This window comes from Sus scrofa, chromosome 14 (assembly GCF_000003025.6).
Source record: "Sus scrofa isolate TJ Tabasco breed Duroc chromosome 14, Sscrofa11.1, whole genome shotgun sequence".
Taxonomy (NCBI): Eukaryota; Metazoa; Chordata; class Mammalia; order Artiodactyla; family Suidae; genus Sus; species Sus scrofa.
The window spans coordinates 16691001-16709663 of record NC_010456.5 but is presented as its reverse complement, the minus strand read 5'-3'; the positions used below and the strand labels follow the sequence as shown (position 1 = coordinate 16709663).

At 40.2% G+C, this 18663-nt stretch overlaps 1 long non-coding RNA gene across 1 annotated transcript; it reads left to right on the top strand.

Moving 5' to 3' along the window:
* Positions 235–16916, top strand: LOC106507243. Its single transcript, XR_001303102.2, has 4 exons — positions 235–801; positions 6447–6521; positions 7251–7406; positions 15635–16916. It is a non-coding gene; the product is annotated as an uncharacterized LOC106507243 (long non-coding RNA).

Here is an 18663-nt window from a genome sequence, read left to right as displayed (position 1 = left end):
AATACTGAGTCTCAAAGCGCGGGGTCTACTCTACCCAGCCGGCACCGCTCGGTTGGCTGACGCTGAGGTAGCCGGGGAGGTGCGTCCCGTCGGTCCCCCGCCCCAGAGCGGCCGCAGTCCCGGCTCCCGGAGTGGTGGTCCCTGCCCCGTCCAGAGAATAACATGGGGAGGCCGAGGAGCCTGCGCTGCGGCGGACGACCAGCCCCGCCGGCGGTCGCTGAGGCTGGGGTAGGACCGGAGGAAGACAGGTGGCGAGACCCTGGGAGGGGTGGGGGAGCCGTTCCCGCCCCCACGGGGGCCAATCGCCCGTGGAGTCCACACTTGGCCCCTCATTCCCCACTTTGTCTCGGCGTCTAGCCGGGGGTGAGCAGGGCGGGGCCGGGAGGGGTGGGAAGCATCCCCCTGGCTCCACCCCTCCATCCGGGCCGGATCCTGGGCGGTGACCCTCGGGCTGGGCTATCCCTCCCATCCCCACCCGGTTGCTGCCCCGACTCCGATCCCTGCGACATCCTCCATTCCTCGCCGCCTTAGGCCGTTTCGCTGTCCCCGCGATGGTCACTGTTTTGTCTCTGCCACGCGGTCGTTTTTAAAACCTTTTCCGTGTCGGAGATCCCTCGGAGACACCCGGGAAGGCCTTGAAAGCTGCCCGCCCTCTGAAGCATTTACGCGCCAAACTGCGGCCGCGGCGCTTCACAGACTCCTCCCCGCCCAGGTTAAGAACCTTCCTTTCTGCGTCTGGTGAGAGCGCGGCCCAGCGACCTTAACTTTTCGCTTCAAAGCTCACAAGCCGCCTTTCCCGGGGTAGGACCATGGTGACTGACATGCTATCTCTGTGTTGCATTTAGTTTTGAGGGTTATTTTTTCTGTTGGCCCGTTTGTTAAGAAACAGTTGGTTTCAACAGATTTTAAATATTCTCTCTTTCCTCCGTAAATTCACTGGCATTTGTTAAACTGTGTGCTCCTATTTGGTTTGTATACAGTCCTCATGCTCAGCAGAACCTCAGTTCCAGCAGCTGTTTATCTAGATTTACTGATAAAAACTAGGTTTTTGAAAACGGAAATGGATGTTAGTTGCACGACGTGGTGCGTGTACCTAATACCACTGAATTTAAAAGTAAATTGGAAAATAATGCGTTAGTGATCTCTATTGCTATTTGAATAATATGGTATGGTTTATTTTTTCAACTTGGATTTCTCTGTGCTTTTATAGCACAATTGTAACTGATTTTATATGAGAATAGGGTCAATGCACATGTAATTAGATAAGGTGAGATCATACCTGGGTGAGCCCCTAATCCAATATGATTGATTTCCTCGTAAAAACTGTGGGTTTGGCCACAGAGACAGACATGATATGAAAAGACAAGGGGAGAAGATGGCCATCTACCAGCTAGGGAGAAAGGCCTGGAATAGATCCTTCTCTTAACAACCTACAGAAGGAGCCAACCCCTCTGATACCAATTTCCATTCTTTATCTCATCACAGCAGAGAACAGGAAGACATTTCTATAATCTACTTTTATCCTCCATTCCAAGACTTCATTTTCCTTCCGTACTTCCCTAAAAGTAACATTGACATGTACAATGAAGTCATAAATGAAATTTCATATGTTCTAAAATAAATTTTCCAAATTTACTTTTTTTAGAATACAGCATCTTCTTAAAAGACGATACAGAGAAAAGAATTTGTGCTTTTCATTAAAAAAAATGTGTGAATTAAAATACAAGGGCTGAGATTTTGAATAATACACATAACATCTCTAGGCTTTCTATTGATTTAAAATGATGTTTGTGGATAATCTCTAAGTTGTATGATTCTGTAACTGTGAATATGTGATCATGATGTGAAGAAATATCTTAATTTTTGCAGTTGTTAGGTGGTCAAAAGATTATAATTAAAATTTAAATGATAAATAACTTGTTTCTAGGAATTCCTTTGGTTATAAGCACCAGTAAGTGTGAGCCTAATTATTTCAGAACAGTATTTGATGTAATAAACTCAAATTTAATAAACTACATAGAATAAAACTTACATTATATATTATTGCTCAGTCATTAGTTTTCTAGTAAAATGATCTCACCAGGGGTTTTCCCCCTAGATGATACAAGTATATCACTTTATTTGCCAAACTTTGCCTGAGTTCAGCATCTCACAAAACATAACAACATAAATATTTAGGAATAAATGTGAGCTAAGATCAAAGCTGTTTCCAAAATAGGTTGCCTATCCTATAAGTATAAAAAGCTTTTCTGTTGGTAAGCTGGAATTTATCTACAGCAATGTCAACCTGGCAGAATTGTTTAGAAATGATCTGGGTTCTGCTACCATTTGTTCAGTCATTTATCCTAAAAAATTTGTGTTTTTCATAATCTAATCAAGTCAGACTGGGAAAATCTCAAAGGAAAGAAAATATAGTTTTGTAACCGCCCCTCACGTATACAAAGCAGTAAATAAGTTCTCAATCAGTATTACTATTTATTGATTAACTCATATAGTTAGCAAAAATCAAGTATGCTTTTCATAAGGTAAGTTGTATATAAAATAATTATTCTCTTACGTTGCATAGTTAATGTAAAAAACTGAACACCATTAATTACTCTGCACACATCTTAGTTTCTGAAAGATGAATCTTATATTGGAGTTTAATATTTTCAAGTTGTTTTAAAGGTAGTGAGAGAAGGGTAAGCATCTAAAGTGTTGTCACATGGGCACATCCACTTGTGAGGAGACCACTGGTTCTGAGGCTTAACTGTACTCTCTTCAGAGAGTCAACTTAGTGGTGTAGCTCAACAGTGAATTTTTGAAGAAATGAAAATGCATGTTAAGAAAAAACAAAAACCTCTTGTTCTATTGCTAGCATTTTCAATGAAAAATGATACTACTGTTATGTACTGTTATTATTTTTTGTCTTTTTAGGGCCGCACCTGAGACATATGGAAGTTCCCAAGTAAGGGGTCGAACTGGGGAGTTGCAGCTGCTGGCCTACACCACAGCCACAGCAACGCCAGACCCTAAACCCACTGAGTGGGGCCAGGGATTGAACCCACGTCCTCATGGACACTAGTTGGGTTCATTACTGCTGAGCCACAATGGGAACTCCAAAAAATCACTTATTTTTGTGAATCATTATGAATTAGATGTCCACCGGAAGAAACACAAATGAATCTTCCACAGTCTTTCAGGGTTAAGGAGACAGAGACCACCAAGACTTCAGTCAAAAGCCCACATGACAATGTCTGAGGAACAGAAGTGAGCCAGATGTGAACTGGGCCTTATTAAGACTTTACAACACATCCTGGATATGTACCAGCTCAGTCCCTCATGGACTAAGATAATCAACCCTTTATCCTTCTACCTATTAGAGGGGTTTGTTCTGCCTAATACAGGAAAGATCATCTGGAACACATCCTAGTAATAAAAAATGTGAAAATTTAAGACAGAAATGTCTTAGGAACCAGAGGAAAAAGACAGTAGATTTTAAAAAGCAACAATAATTCTGAATGCTGACTTTTCAACAGAACTATGAAATCCAGAAGACCATAAAATGACATCTTTAAATTACTAAAGGAAAAAGAAGACTACTCACTTCAAGTTCTATATCCAGGGAAAAAGCTTTCAAGAATTAAGGCAAAATAAAGACGTTTTCAGACAAAATAAGCTGAGAATTTATTGCCTGCAGTCCTCCTTAAGGAAAATGATCCTAAATCCTCAGGAGGAGGAAAAGAACACAGGCAAGAGAAATTATGTAAATTTTTAAAGTATTATTTGTTTAAAACAAAGTGTCATGTGGGTTTTTATAACACAAGGAAGTAGACCAACGAGATAGGAAAAACAAATGGAGTTCAATTCTGAGGGTCTTTTGTTCAGAAAATAATAAAAGTAATAATTTGTGTTAAGCTGTAATATGCCTGGCATGCTGTACTTTGGGGTGCTAGTTACATATGTATGTGTGTGTATATATATATATATGCAAAAATTATCTTCCTATATATAGAATCCCAGGTCTTAAATAAGTCTGTACTAAAAAGCCAATGACTAATGGCTACTAAGCATATCAAAATATGTTTAACACTAGTAATCATTAGGGAAGTACAAATTAAAACCACAGTAAGATACCACTATACATGGCTGTAATTAAAAAGACAGAAAATAGCAAGTGTTGGTGAAAATGTGGAAAAATTGGAACAATCCTCTATCACCAGTGGGAACATAAAATAGTATGGTCATTACAGAAAACAGTTTGGCGGTCTCGCAAGATTTAAGCACATATTTACCAAGCAGGCCCACTTGTGGGACCTACCCACAAGAAAGGAAAACCGTGTCCACAAAAATAACTTGTATGTGAATGTTTATAGCAGCTTTACTTGTAATAGCCAAAAACCAGAAATAATCCCAGTGTCCACTAACTGATGACTGAATAAACAAAAATGTTTATCCATACACTGGAATACTATTTATCAGTAAACAGGAATTGAGGGGAAAAAGGAATAAACATTGCTAGAAGCTGTAACATGAATGAACCCTTAAAAACATTATGCTAAGTCAAGCCAGACACAGAAGACAACAGATTGTATGATTCCATCGATGATGAAATTTCTGGAAAAAGCAAATATATGTACAGACACATAAAGCAGAAGAGTAGTTGCCCTGGGGCTGGACGTGGGAACTGGGCTGATAGCACAAAGACACTATCTTTGTGAAAACAACTTTTTAAGGTGATGGAAATGTTCTGAAACTGGATTATGGTGATGGTTGCACAACTGCATAAATTATCTAAAAATCATTAAACTGTACACTTACAATGAGTAAATTTATGATACGTAAATTATACCTCAGTATTGTTTTTTTTTTTAAGGCCAGTGACTTATTTTTCTACTTGCAGAGCACTGAATTCAGACTAGTCAAGAACAGTTTAAACTTTAACAGTGAGAGCCACCGAGTACAGTGTGAAAATAGAGGGATCATTTAGGAGGAAGTGAATACTATTCTGTTTTAGAAAATAGTAATTAAGAGAGCAGCTATTGAATTGCATAATAGCATTTTTAATTTAGCCCATGTTTAGCTGAGTATTGCTTTCATACAATAGGAAAATAAAATAATTTTTGTCCATTTTTTGTAGGTGTTTGTTAATTCTATGCTGATCTTATATCTAGCCAATGAAATTTTAAGTTTGGTAATGACTAAAAATTGTAAGTTCTGGTGTAAATACTCATAAAGGTGACATATTTCAACTTTACCCCCAAATAATTCTGTTGTTATACTTAGTGATGGTATTTAACAGTATGTTTGCAAACAATGACATTTTCAGATGTACTTTTTTTTTTTTTTTTTTTTTTTTTGGCTTTTTGTCTTTTTGCCATTTCTTGGGCGGCTCCCGTGGCATATGGAGGTTCCCAGGCTAGGGATCCAAACAGAGCTGCATCCGCTGGCCTATGCCAGAGCCACAGAAATGCTGGATCCGAGCTGCATCTGCTACCTACACCACAGCTCAGGGCAACGCCCGATCCTTAACCCACTGAGCAAGGGCAGGGATCGAACCGGCAACCTCATGGTTCCTAGTCAGATTCGTTAACCACTGCGCCACGACAGGAACTCCTGCGTTTTTTAGTCTAATTAGAAATCTAGACTAAATTTAGATGCATATTTTTAAAAGTACATCTGAAGGAGTTCCTGTCGTGGCACAGTGGTTAACGAATCCGACTAGGAACCATGAGGTTGCGGGTTCGATCCCTGGCCTTGCTCAGTGGGTTAAGGATGCGGTGTTGCCGTGAGCTGAGGTGTAGGTCGCAGACTCGGCTCGGATCCCATGTTACTGTGGCTCTGGCGTAGGCTGGTGGCTACAGCTCCAATTGGACGCCTAGCCTGGGAACCTCCATATGCCACGAGAGCCGCCCAAGAAATGGCAAAAAGACAAAAAAAAAAAAAAATGTATTATGCATAGTTGAAGATTGGACTAATCAATAATAATAATAAAGAATTTATTCTGTGCCTCATAGGACACCTGCAAGTTAAGAGGATAGTAAAAATTGAAGTGATCTTACTTTGTGGAAAACTGTAATTTTAGGAATTTCTGTAACCAGTTCTCTGGACAATGACCCCACCTTTGAACAGACACAGCGGTATTCTGTCTGTTCAGTAACCTCTGTGCCTATCACATTCCCTCGTTTTTTTGTTTTTGTTGCGGGGGGAGGGCAGAGGTGGGTGGTCTCAAGGATCTTGGAAATGGAGTGCGTGTAACCTAGATTCCGAATCTGCTCTCCCTGCTGAGTAGGAAATTGAAAGCAAGTCTATTCTCAAAATAAAAAGCAGAAGTCAAATAACTTGATACAAATGTAAAATAGCCTTAAGATGGATAAGATTTAACCAAAAGAATCTGAATTTCTCAATCCTTTCTCCTATACAAGGTCCTTGGCATCTCATTTTCAAGAGTCTGAATTCACTTTCAGGTTCCAATGCCAGTCTTCCAGTGCCAGTGCTGCTTCCCAGCCCACACATCCCTCTCATCACTGCTGCATCCTAAGGTACAATTGCTTCATAAATCTTTAAACTCACGGGCCTCTAAAAGGTCTGTATTATGTCTAAAGTAAGTGAGAGAAAAAGACACTGAAAACATGCATGCTAATTTATGACAGAAGAGATGAATGAGCAAAGGAGGAGATGGAGCATACAGGTAGGGAGGTGATAGTGACAAGCAATAACGATAAGGGAGGATCATGGGGCAGGTTGCACAAAGTGACAGGTGTATGCAGAGGGCGTTAGATTTCATAAAATTTATGGCTAATGCCATATGTATTTAACAACAGAATACAATAGCCAATATCATTTAACAAACTATAGTGTCTGCTTTGTGCCAGCCACTGCTCTAAGTGCTCTAAAATTATTTCATCCTCCTAGTAATGCCAGTGAGATGGAAATACTACTGTTATCTTCATTTTACAGAGGAGGTCACAGGCAAAGACGGTTACTTGCTTGAGGTCACAGTATCCAGTCAGTATCCAATCAGAAAAAGAGAAACCACTTTGGGTGTTTCAGAGGGAATGTTATTACCTCTATTACTGAGGCAATCCTTACAGAAGGGGCTGGAGGAACAAAAAGAGTATTGCTGTCCAGAGGGTAGCAAGAAAACTCAGCAACACTGCCCTGGGGAAACAAAAGGGAAAGTAGTGTTATCCCAAACCCACAAATGTGTGCTTCTGAGGTTTGGAGAACTTAACTGTTGCATTATTAGAACTCTGCTGGCTCCTTTGCAGGAAGTCAGCAACCTTCAGGGGGTACTTGTTCCTGGAGCCAGAGTAGAGGAGGGTGGCGCTTCCAAGGCTGTGGGCATCCAAAGAAAGAGTGCTGTCCATCCTCCTCCTGCCTACTGATCTCCCATCAGCAGAACCCCACTGGAGACCTACTAGCAGGTGAGTCTGGGTGTGTCTTTTAGGGTTCCAGAATCCTGGCAACCCTGAGGAGAGAGTAGAAGGAGGAGAAAGGAGCTGAGAGACAGCAGACCAATAACCAGTACAAACAACTAGCAGGTGGCAAAGCTTAAATCTCAAGCAGCCAGTTCCCGAGTTTGTGCGTGCACTACTACACTGTGCTGTGGCACCCAGGATATAGTAACAAGAGTATTTCATGCATTTTAAAATTCATGTCTGATTGTAAATGTCCATTGACAGCAAGGAAACTGTAGGACTTGTATTCGCTAAATACTCCACAAGTTTTTAGCAAGTTCTTATTTTGTGCCAGGCACTGTTTTACTGGAAATACAGTGATAGGGAGGGAAAAGAACTGAAAAGGGGGAAGAGTGTTCCTTTCTCCTTATTTCGGGTTGAACAAAATTCCCTGGGAAGGATTCCAACTGACTTGGCTCGAATCACGTGTCCACCCACTGAACCAAGCCGCCTAGCTGAGGGGTGGTGTTGGGGAAATAACCTAGGGGAAATGCCCACTACATCCCCAGACGAGGATTTGAGTTTAGGTAGTTTATCTAGAGGATTCAGGAAACACCAGTAGGAGATGGGGAAGTGAAACAAAGAAGGGAAGGCAGTAAATAAAGGGCTGCTTATCAAGCTAGCTACCACTGGTAATGCCTGAAGCATGATCCCATAGGAAAGCTTTGGGAAATGGTATGAAGCACACACCTCAAAGTTACCTACCTGCAGGGCAAGAGAGCTGGGGTATCTATACCACAAATCCTGTTGGTCATGGGGTAAGAGCTGCTGAGATGCGTGCCCAAAAATTCTCAGGCATTTCCAAACTGTCCTGACCATGGGGACAGGGCTGCTTTCCATTCTTGGTAGAAAGTCCTGGGCTGAAGATGCAAATACGGCAGCTGGAAGGCTGCCTGAGGAATTGAAGTGGTCAAGGTCAGAGAGTTAAAAGCAGATCTGCAGGGTCTACCGCACTTAATTTCTTCATCAGATAAACATTTCCTCTACACGAGTTGTTATGATTTCAAAGGAAATAATGCCTATGAAAAAGTTTTATGAAGTAGAAAGTATAATACAGAAAATTAGTGTAGAAGTTTCTTGAAGGTAAGGAATGTGTATCATGTTGTATGTGTCTCCTAGAACCTATGGCTATACATATGCCATAGGCTCAAATATTTATTGAATGAATTTGTCATTTAATACCTGAACATATTGCTTTTAGGTTTACAAAAGGTGGGATTATTTTTAAACTATCATTTAGATCAGTAACTCATTTCTGCTAACATCTGAAAGAATTTTTCATGTTTCAAGAATTTTAAGTAATGTGGTCTTATTCTATTTCTCCTTCTATTACTCTAAATCTAGACCATTGCAGGAATTCCCGTCATGGCGCAGTGGTTAACGAATCCGACTAGGAACCATGAGGTTGCGGGTTCGGTCCCTGCACTTGCTCAGTGGGTTAACGATCCGGCGTTGCCGTGAGCTGTGGTGTAGGTTGCAGACGCGGCTCGGATCCTGCGTTGCTGTGGCTCTGGCGTAGGCTGGCAGCTACAGCTCTGATTCCACCCCTAGCCTGGGAACCTCCATATGCCGCAGGAGCGGCCCAAAGAAATAGCAAAAAGACAAAAAATAAATAAATAAATAAATCTAGACCATTGCAGATAACTCTATCAATCACCGACCCAATAACCACTCTCCCTTTCCTTCTTATATGAAAAATACCTTGATTATAAATAGGGTATTGATAGATTGCTGCTGGTTCAAGTTAATCATGAGAATGCTACTCTGAATAGCATGAAGGGAAGTCGGCAAAATCACAGGTGCCAGCCCTGACACTCATGAAATATCACCAGTAGACATCTTCCTTCAGCCTTCTTATTTCGTCAGAAAAATAAACACCCAAGAAGATCCGCTCTCACACTTGTACTCAGTCATGTATTGGAGATCTTGGCCAATGTAACAAAGCATTCCCTTCTTTTCCCCACAAAAGTAAAAGAACTGGAAAGAGAAACAAATGTAATCCGTAATGTATAATATAAATTAATTTTTTTTTTTTTTTTTTTTTTTTTTTTTTTTTTTGCTTTTGAAGGCTGCCCCTGCAGCACATGGAGGTTCCTGGCTAAGGGTCACATCAGAGCTATAGATGCCTACACCACAGCCATAGCAATATGGGATCTGAGTTGCATCTGTGATCTACACCACAGCTCATTGCAATGCTGGATCCCGTTACCCACTGAACGAGGCCAGGGATTGAACCTGCAACTTCATGACTCCTAGTCAGATTTGTTTCTGCTGCGCCACAATAGGAACACCAGTAAATTTTTTTTTTTTTCAAAAGAAAAGTTAGGTTTATTTAAGTGAGAAATACACCTCTCAAGGAGAAGCAGGCAGAGAGGCAAGTAGGTAGCTGCCCTGTGTTTCTTTTGGCACACTGGTTATAAGAGGCATCCAATTGTAAGGGTGGGATATTCACTGGGAAGCTGGGGTTTGGAGGTCATATTCCTTAATTTTCATCCCAGTTCCACGTTCCTGAAGGGAGGAAGAATTTTTGTCCTTATTTGGTTTTATTGGCAGTGTCATGGTGTTGGTGTATGATGGGTACTTCTTATCTGCATAACTAATTTTATTATAATGAGGGCATAGTGAGCAACAAGTTACATTCAGTCACTGGAGATTTGTATCCTTTCTTACCTTTCTTTGTCTGCCTCCAGGGCACTTATCACCCCAAAATGTGTGGTTTCTTATTGGTCTGGAGGTCCTGGCTTTTCTCTGTCCAACCATGGACCCTGCTGTTTGCCATGTGCCATCTGGCCCCATGCCACCCTTCTCTGCTCATGCCTAACTATCTGCCTGATGTATAATATAAAGTAAAATTTTAAATATTATTTAAAAATCCAAAATTGATTTGTAGATTCAATGCAATCACAATATAATTCTCATCAGGTTTTAAAGAATTTGACAAGCTAATTCTAAAATGTATCTAGAAATGCAACAGGCCAAGAAAAGCTGATAATCTAGAATGAAGCTGGAAGACACACTACCATATATCAAGATTATTATAGAGTGGCAATATCTAAGCAGTACATTTTGGTTTGTTTGTTTGTTTGCCTCACCCATGGCTGTGGAAGTTCCTGGGCCAGGGGTCAAACCCATGCCACAGCAGTGACCCAAACCATAGATGGGAAGGTTTTAGATATGCCTGTCCGCACTATCTAACCAGACTTGGCAGTGACAATTTAAAGCCAGACAATGCCAGATCCTTAACCTGCTAAGCCATTGTGTATATATACACATTTTTTTTTTTTTTTTTTTTTGTCTACCTTCAGGGCCAAAAGAGGAGACTCTTCAGTACTAACCTCCTGGATTCATGTGGCTTTTTCACAGGCTTTTAAATCTTTTTTTGTATTTTTGTTTGTTTGTTTTGTCTTTTTTGCTATTTTTTTGGGCCACTCCCGCAGCATATGGAGGTTCCCAGGCTAGGGGTCGAATCGGAGCTGTAGCCACCGGCCTAGGCCAGAGCCACAGCAACACGGGATCCGAGCCGCGTCTGCAACCTACACCACAGCTCACGGCAACGCCGGATCGTTAACCCACTGAACAAGGGCAGGGACCGAACCCGCAACCTCATGGTTCCTAGTCAGATTCGTTAACCACTGCGCCATGACGGGAACTCCTTTTTTTGTATTTTTAATCAAAGTGTAGTTGATTTACAATGCTGTGCCAATCTCTGCTGTACAGGAAAGTGATCCAGTCACACATATACACGCTTTTTTTTTTCATATTACCTTCCATCATAGTCTATGCTAAGAAACTGGACACAGTTCTCTCTGTTATACAGTAGGACCTCATTGCCTATCCATTCTAAATATAATAGTTTGCATCTACTATCCCCCAACTCCCAGTCCATTCCACTCTCTCCTCTTCCCCCCTCTTCTCCCCTCCACCACCACAAGTCCATTCTCCAAATCTGTAAGTCTGAGAAACTTAATTATCTTGTGTGAAAAAAAGGATTTACTGTGTTCTATTAGGTTGTTAGAATAGAATGATGCTGAGAGAGGAGGAATGGAGCTGACCACAGCCCCAACTCACCCAAGGAATCCACATTTAGACAGAAGTTTCTTTCTCCATCTCTCATCTGGTGATCTTCTATAGAGCAGATTCCTCTGCTGCCCCAATGGTGGAGACATGACTACCCACACAGCCAAAGCTTTACCTTTTAGAACTCAGGCTTTCAAGGAGAGACTTGCTTACCATTCTCTGATCTCAAAATAATCTTAATTTTAAAATTAGTATGAACTTAACAATTATTAAATCAGAACTTAGAGACTGGGGTGCATACCAGTACAAAATTTCAATAGGCTGCAAAGGTGTGCTGAAATTCAATCAGTATAAATCAGATCATAGGTTCAGTTTCCCAAGTATGAAATGGGATACATGAGACAACTTATCAGTTTAAATATAAATCAAAAAGATGGTTTAATTAACTGCTAGTCAAAAAATGAAACCCAAAGAAAGCAATGTAAATACTTCCAAGCCTGTCTGAACACTATCTTTCTACAAATTGCTGCTTCACTGAATCCAAATAGTTGCAATGAAAGCACTTAAATCACAACATGACCTGGTTCCCTGCCCACAGTTAAGGGGTCCAGGAGTATACATGTGACTCAAGAATAATAATCCATTTCTGAGTTCTGATTTAATAATTATTAAGTTCACAGGCTCTTAAACATTACTCACTACCTATTAGGCTAACTTTTAACTGTTTGATTCCATTTGTTTTAAACATGGCTTTATCTATCATACTGTAGCCAAACTGTATCACATATAGAACGGAAGAGGACTTATTAATAAGTACAATGAGAGTTCTTATCCTAAAGACTGCTATCTTTTTGTGTTAGAGAAACAGCTCAATGAAATTATTACAAATCTGGAGTTCCCGTCATGGCACAGTGGAAACGAATCTGACTAGGAACCATAAGGTTGCAGGTTCGATCCCTGGCCTCCCTCAGTGGGTTAAGGATTCGGCGTTGCTGTGAGCTGTGGTATAGGTCACAGATGTGGCTTGGATCTGGCATTGCTTTGGCTCTGGCGTAGGCCAGCAGCAACAGCTCTGATTGGACCCCTAGCCTGGGAACCTCCATATGCCGCAACTGCAGCCCTAAAAAAAGACAAAAAAAAAAAAAAAAAAAAAAGAGAGAGAGAGAGAGAGAGAGAAAGAAAGAAAAAAGAAAAGAAAAATTATTACAAATCCAAAGATTAAAAATGCAATTTAAAAGATTGTGCTTGGAATAGTGTCTCTAGGAACACAAGTGTTCTTAGGAAGTCAAGGAGAAGCTAAGGTGGCTTGAAAAGTATGCTTCAGTCTTGTTTTCTGAACAGTAATAATAGTATAGAGACAAAATAAGGGAAAATAGGCTAATTGCACTGGAGAAAGGGATTTCCTTATGAGAATACCTAAACTTTTGGAGAGAGAGAGCTTCTGGGGGAACAAACTAGGAAGATGCGAAATGGAAAAATGAGATCTTGAAGTCCAGGATAAACAGATATAAAAGAGAAATGGAGATACAATTGGATCTAAATGTTCTTAAAGCTTTAAGAAATGGGGAAGCATCATCATTGTTATTAGATCAGAAAAATGATTGTGGCCTGAAGAAATCTAACAGAAGAAAGACAAGATCTCAAGGGGGCAGACTAGAATGATTCCCCAAGAGGAATCAGGATCAGGGAACTACTGAGATGCAGTTTCTAAGGGATCCATGGGATCCTGTGGCTCTCTACCAGCCCCATTTTTCCGTCTTATTTATAAATTGAATGAAGACTCAGATGAGGAGTACTGGAACTATTTTCTTGGTTCCATCAAATTTCTAAGAGGATGGTTTCAGAGATAAAATGATTCCAGTGTTGTGCTTACAGGATGAATAGAGTGGATGGTATAAAAGAAAAGGATGACAGCTGCTGAAGAAGGAAATTAGCCTGTGTTAAACACAGATGCTTTCAACAGTGGGGTGTGTTCTGGGTGGCTCAGTTATGCAGATGTGTAGAGTACCAGGTGAGAAGTGGTATGGTAGAAAGAGGCAATAGACTAGGCAGGGGCCAACTTTTGAAGGGCTCAGATTTTATCCTGTATGTGATGGGAAACAATGGGGTTGTTGGACGGGAGAAGCATTTCAAGCATAGGATGTAATGAGAGGAATAAACCAGATATAAGTGCACACGCTACTTCTAAGGACCTTGACTATTAAGGGAATGAGAGCACTTAGATAAATACCTAAAGGGCCTCTTGTATAGGGTGTTTGTTTTAACATGAAAGAAATTTGAGCAACTTGCAGGTTGTAGGAAAGGACTGAAGATGTTGGATGGAGGGGAAGATAAGTAATGGAATAAAAAACTTAGAGAGATGAGAGGTAATGAAACCTAGGGTACAAATGAAACGATTCTTCTCTCTAGCACCAAAGAGGCCAAGATTTGTGAGAACGCAGATTTGTTTTTGTTGGTAAGCACAACTAACAAATTTCTGAATGTTAGTATCAATTTTCCTATTAAATAGCAGGTCTTTGGGTGAAAATGAGGAGATAGATGGTGGAATGGGAGGTCAGACACATTTCAGTACTCTTGAGAATGACAGTTCAACACTTGCCAGGGATAGGCAGGAGGACCTGCGATGACACACTGTAGAGGAAGGCGGACACTAAGCCTGGGTTGAACCAGAGTTGAGTTTTGCCAAGCAGATGAGAAGGAAGTTTTTCAAGGGAATTGAAAATATTGAAAATGGCTAAAGGACAGAACCTAGGATATGAATAGAAAAGTGATTGAAGAATGTTAATTCCTCATTATAGTCATATCATAAAGGCACTGTTGCCAGGTATAGGAGTGACATTTTCTTTAGTTGGACTGAAATTGTGATTCTTAGGGACCAATGGCCAAAAAAGACAAAAGTACTTTATTTTGTCTTTTTCTTATCAGAACAGTATCTAATTAATTCACCCTCATTCTTTTTTAAACAGAAGAACAAGCCTTTTATGAACCAGGTATAGATTCCACATTAAAGGCAACACAGCATTAAGATAAATGTAGCAAGAACTATTTGTATTACAATCAAAAACTCACAGAAACAGGAATCCCCATCATGAATCCAACTAGTATCCATGAGGATGCGGGTTCAATCCCTAGCCTCGCTTAGTGGGTTGAGGATCCAGCATTGCCGTGATCTGTGGCTTGGATCCTGAGTTGCTGTGGCTGTGGTGCAGGCTGGCAGCCGCAGCTCCAATTCAACCCCTAGCCTGGGAACGTCCATATGCCGCAGTGCAGCCCTAAAAAGCAAACAAAACAAACAAAACTCACAGAAACATACAAATAGTCCACATATTCTCTCATAGGAGTCTGTTGTGAACAAACACAAAATACACTCTGTTGGTAGGCATGACTTAAGAATCTCATTATATAATTTCCGGCAAAATTGCAAAAATTTCCAGCAAAGTTAAGGAAGCAGTCCGTAAGAGACCACCCTCACTTCTGACACCAGCTTCAGAGTTCAGGGACTGCTGCTAGGTTTGATAATATATTTGAAGGATGCAGAGAACTCACTTGAAAGCAGTTATACTCACAATTATGGTTTATTACAGTAAAGGGATAAGATTAAAATCAGCCAAAGGAATTGGTGCAGAGGTCAGAGTCCAGAAAAGTCCAGCATGCAGCTTCTAATTGTCCTTTCCCAGTGGAGTCATGGGCAGCATTACTTTCTGAGAAACAATGTGAATGATACACAGAATATTGCCAATTAGGAAAGCTTATCTGAGCCTCGGTTTCCAGAGTTTTTATTGGGGCTCAGTTATGTAGACCTGGGTGACAGGGCTCATGGCCGAGCTTTAGTCTCTAGCCCCTGAGGTAGAGAGGATATCATGTGGCCCAAGGCCCCCAGCTAAACAAAGCCATTCTTCCTAGAGATCACATCTCAGGACACAAGGGCAAAGACCAGACCAGTAAGTTTAATTCTTTACTGCACATCCCCAAAATGTCAAAATAATTAATTTTCTGATTACATTCTTATACAAAGTAGGCATTAATAATCCATGGTGTGGATCCCTGCTACCTGAGTCTTAAATGTATTTATTATTTCTTTGTGATTTAAATTCATAGCTAAGATTATTTCATTAGGTTTTTCAAATTCATGTTGAAATGTTGAGTTATAAATTAACCCTTTTATCCCCCCCCCCCAGCTTTTTTTAGGGCCGCTCTCGAATCAGAGCTACAGCTGCCAGCTTATATCACAGCTACAGCAACATAGGATCCAAGCTATGTCTGCGACCTACAATGCGGCTCACGGCAACGCGGGATCTCTAACCCACTGAGCAAAGCCAGGGATCAAAACTACATCCTCATGGGTACTAGTCAGATTCATTTCCACTACACCACAACAGGAACTCCCTACATTTGTTTTGTGGTAACAATTACCTGGTAAATTTCCATCTTCCAATAGAGTTGTGCTACTCTCTTTCACAGTTTTCTTACTGTATTTTTGAGTAGGTATTGTGCATATAACTTTCATGGTCCTCAAAATTAAATCCTCTGTTATTATTAGGAGGTGAAGAGAAGGACCCGGAGAGCTTTATAGAATTAGTTCTCATGGGCTCTTTCCTCCGTTGCTATAGCAAAAAAAAAAAAAAAAAAAAAAAGTATTTCCTTAAAATACAGCAACTCTGTGAAGTCATGCTTCCTGTGCCTCCAGGTACCTAACCAGGCTCTGAAAAGCTTCTACGTATAGTTCTCAACTTCCTGATTTATTCACACACTGCAGAGACCCAGGCTTTGCCTTACAAAATAATATGATCCCTTTTAGAAAGTTATTACTGGTGGTTTCTAAGATCTACTATCTCTGATTAGGCACTTCGTATCTTTCTCTCTCTTTAGTGTTTAGACCCTAATCAATCTCAGTTCTTTCCCAGAATGTCCTCTTGAATTCCTACATAGACTTGCTGCACAGTGCTTATGGTCTCAGTTGCTGACTACAGCATTGACTGTAATTTTGGAGTGTTGGGGTTTTGTTAGTCAGCTGTTTGCTGAAAATTCATTTTCTGTGACCTTATTTTTTTTCTTCTTGTTGTTCTGGATAGATTTCAGGAGAAGGAATGAAAAGTTTCAGAACTTAACAGACTCCCATGTTCTCATAGAATGATGATATAATTTATTTTTCTCCCATGTTCTCAAAAGAAATGAAAAAATTCTCTGGAAGTACTATGATTATTGGCTTTAGATAATGAACGAGAATGTTCTAGTTATCACCAGCCTAATTCAAGCCAATTATATAGATTTTTCATACCTACTATAACATTAAGGCTATGTCTAGAAGATAATGTCACAAAGTAATTTAATGGAAAATCATTTAAGGCCTACAGTTCAGATAAATTAAGTTTTAAGCAAAAGAGGTTCTGAAAGAAGTAGAAGCAGCATTTTATTTTGATATGCTAAAAAATGAATTGCTAATAAAATGTTTCTCCTGAACCCAGGCAATTAGAGCATTATGTGGGAATGTTTGAGAGAATCTTATTGGATGTTATCATGATCCAGTGGGATTATGGATGAGGAGATGTCCCAAGAATTCTCTCTCTCTCTCTCTCTCTTTTTTTTTTTTTTTGTCTTTTTGTCCTCTTTAGGGCTGCACCCACAGCATATGGAGGTTCCCAGGCTAGGGGCTGAATCAGAGCTGTAGCAACCGGCCTACGCCACAGCAACACCAGATCCAAGCTGTGTCTTCAACCTACACCACGGCTCATGGCAATGCCAGATCCTTAACCCACTGAGCAAGGTCAGGGATCGAACCCACACCCTCAAGGTTCCTAATCAGATTCGTTTCTGCTGCACCATGACAGGGACTCCGTCCCAAGAATTCTGGTGTTGATCCTGTGGATTTAAAACTATGTTCAGCTTACTTTAGGAGATTAATACCATTCCATCTTGATAGCCACAAACAGTTTTGCATTTGTAGAGCAAGCTCCAGCACTACCTGGGAACTACATCTGCTTTTTGTATGCCTCACATTCTGGTGAGAGGAAAACTGTGGTGGAAGCAGCAGTGCTATGCTGGCTATGATGTTACACTCTGAACAGTATTAGAATGCAGATGTTGTTTTAATATAAACAATACTAGTCATAACCAGACAATTTAAGAAAGGAGGTGAGAGAAAAGCTGAGCATTTTTGGTAGTCCCTTGGGTCTAGGCTTGGAGTCTAATACATAATAAGGTCACCCTTAGTGAAACATCCCCCCACTCTGTGACAGAACCCCAAGAAACATAGTCTAAAAGTGAGGATATGGAATAGAATCACTGTTTGGCTCAGAAATCCTCAAGCATAGGTTCAGGGCTACTGGCACCCTTAGGGACCTGAAAGAAGGAAATGAAATTCCTCTCTGGAAGAACAGAACATGATCCAATGTTTCAAATTATTTCCAAAATTAATTTTTCAAATAAAATGAATATTTAAAAAAACAATGGTAATGGGATAAAAGAAGAATCAAAAATTAACCAGCACCAACAGAAACAGACTTAATAACAAACATAATCTTTAAACCGCTATGCTTGTTGTGTTCATGGGAAAAGAACTGGAAACCATAAAAAGTGACATTTAAGATTTGAAAAATAACCAAACAGGAATGACAAAACTAGAAAATAGAATAACTAAAAGTCCAAAAACTATGGGTAAAGTTTAGAGCAGATTAGGCACATCTAAAGAGAATGAATCACTGGAAGATAGGTTAAAAGAAACATCCCAAATGAGGGAAGGGGAGACGAAATTAAAAGTAAAAATATTGAAGATAGAGCAGGAGACACGGAGTATAAAGTGGAATAGCCTAGGATATATCTAATTAGAGTCCCAGAAATAAATAAGGGAGTAAGAGCCCAGATGATATGTGAAGAGATAATGGCTGAAATTCTCTGAAAATTTATTAAAGATGTTAATCTATAATTTAAGAAGCTCAATGGAAGTACAAGTAGGATTTTAAAAAATAAAAGGGATTTTACTTTAAGTGATACTATAGAAAATCAAAGGCAGAGAAAAACTTTTAAGAGAAACCAGAAAAAAAAAAAAAAAAAGAAAGACAGATAACTCTCAAAGAAACTTCGCATTTTCTGGAAAGAAGGCAAAGAAATATTAATACTGGACCAAAAAGGTAAAGATTCTTTAGGGTCAAAAGAATGGGAGAAAAGTGTATAGTTTCCAAACTACTGAGGGTGAAATGGAACTATAAAA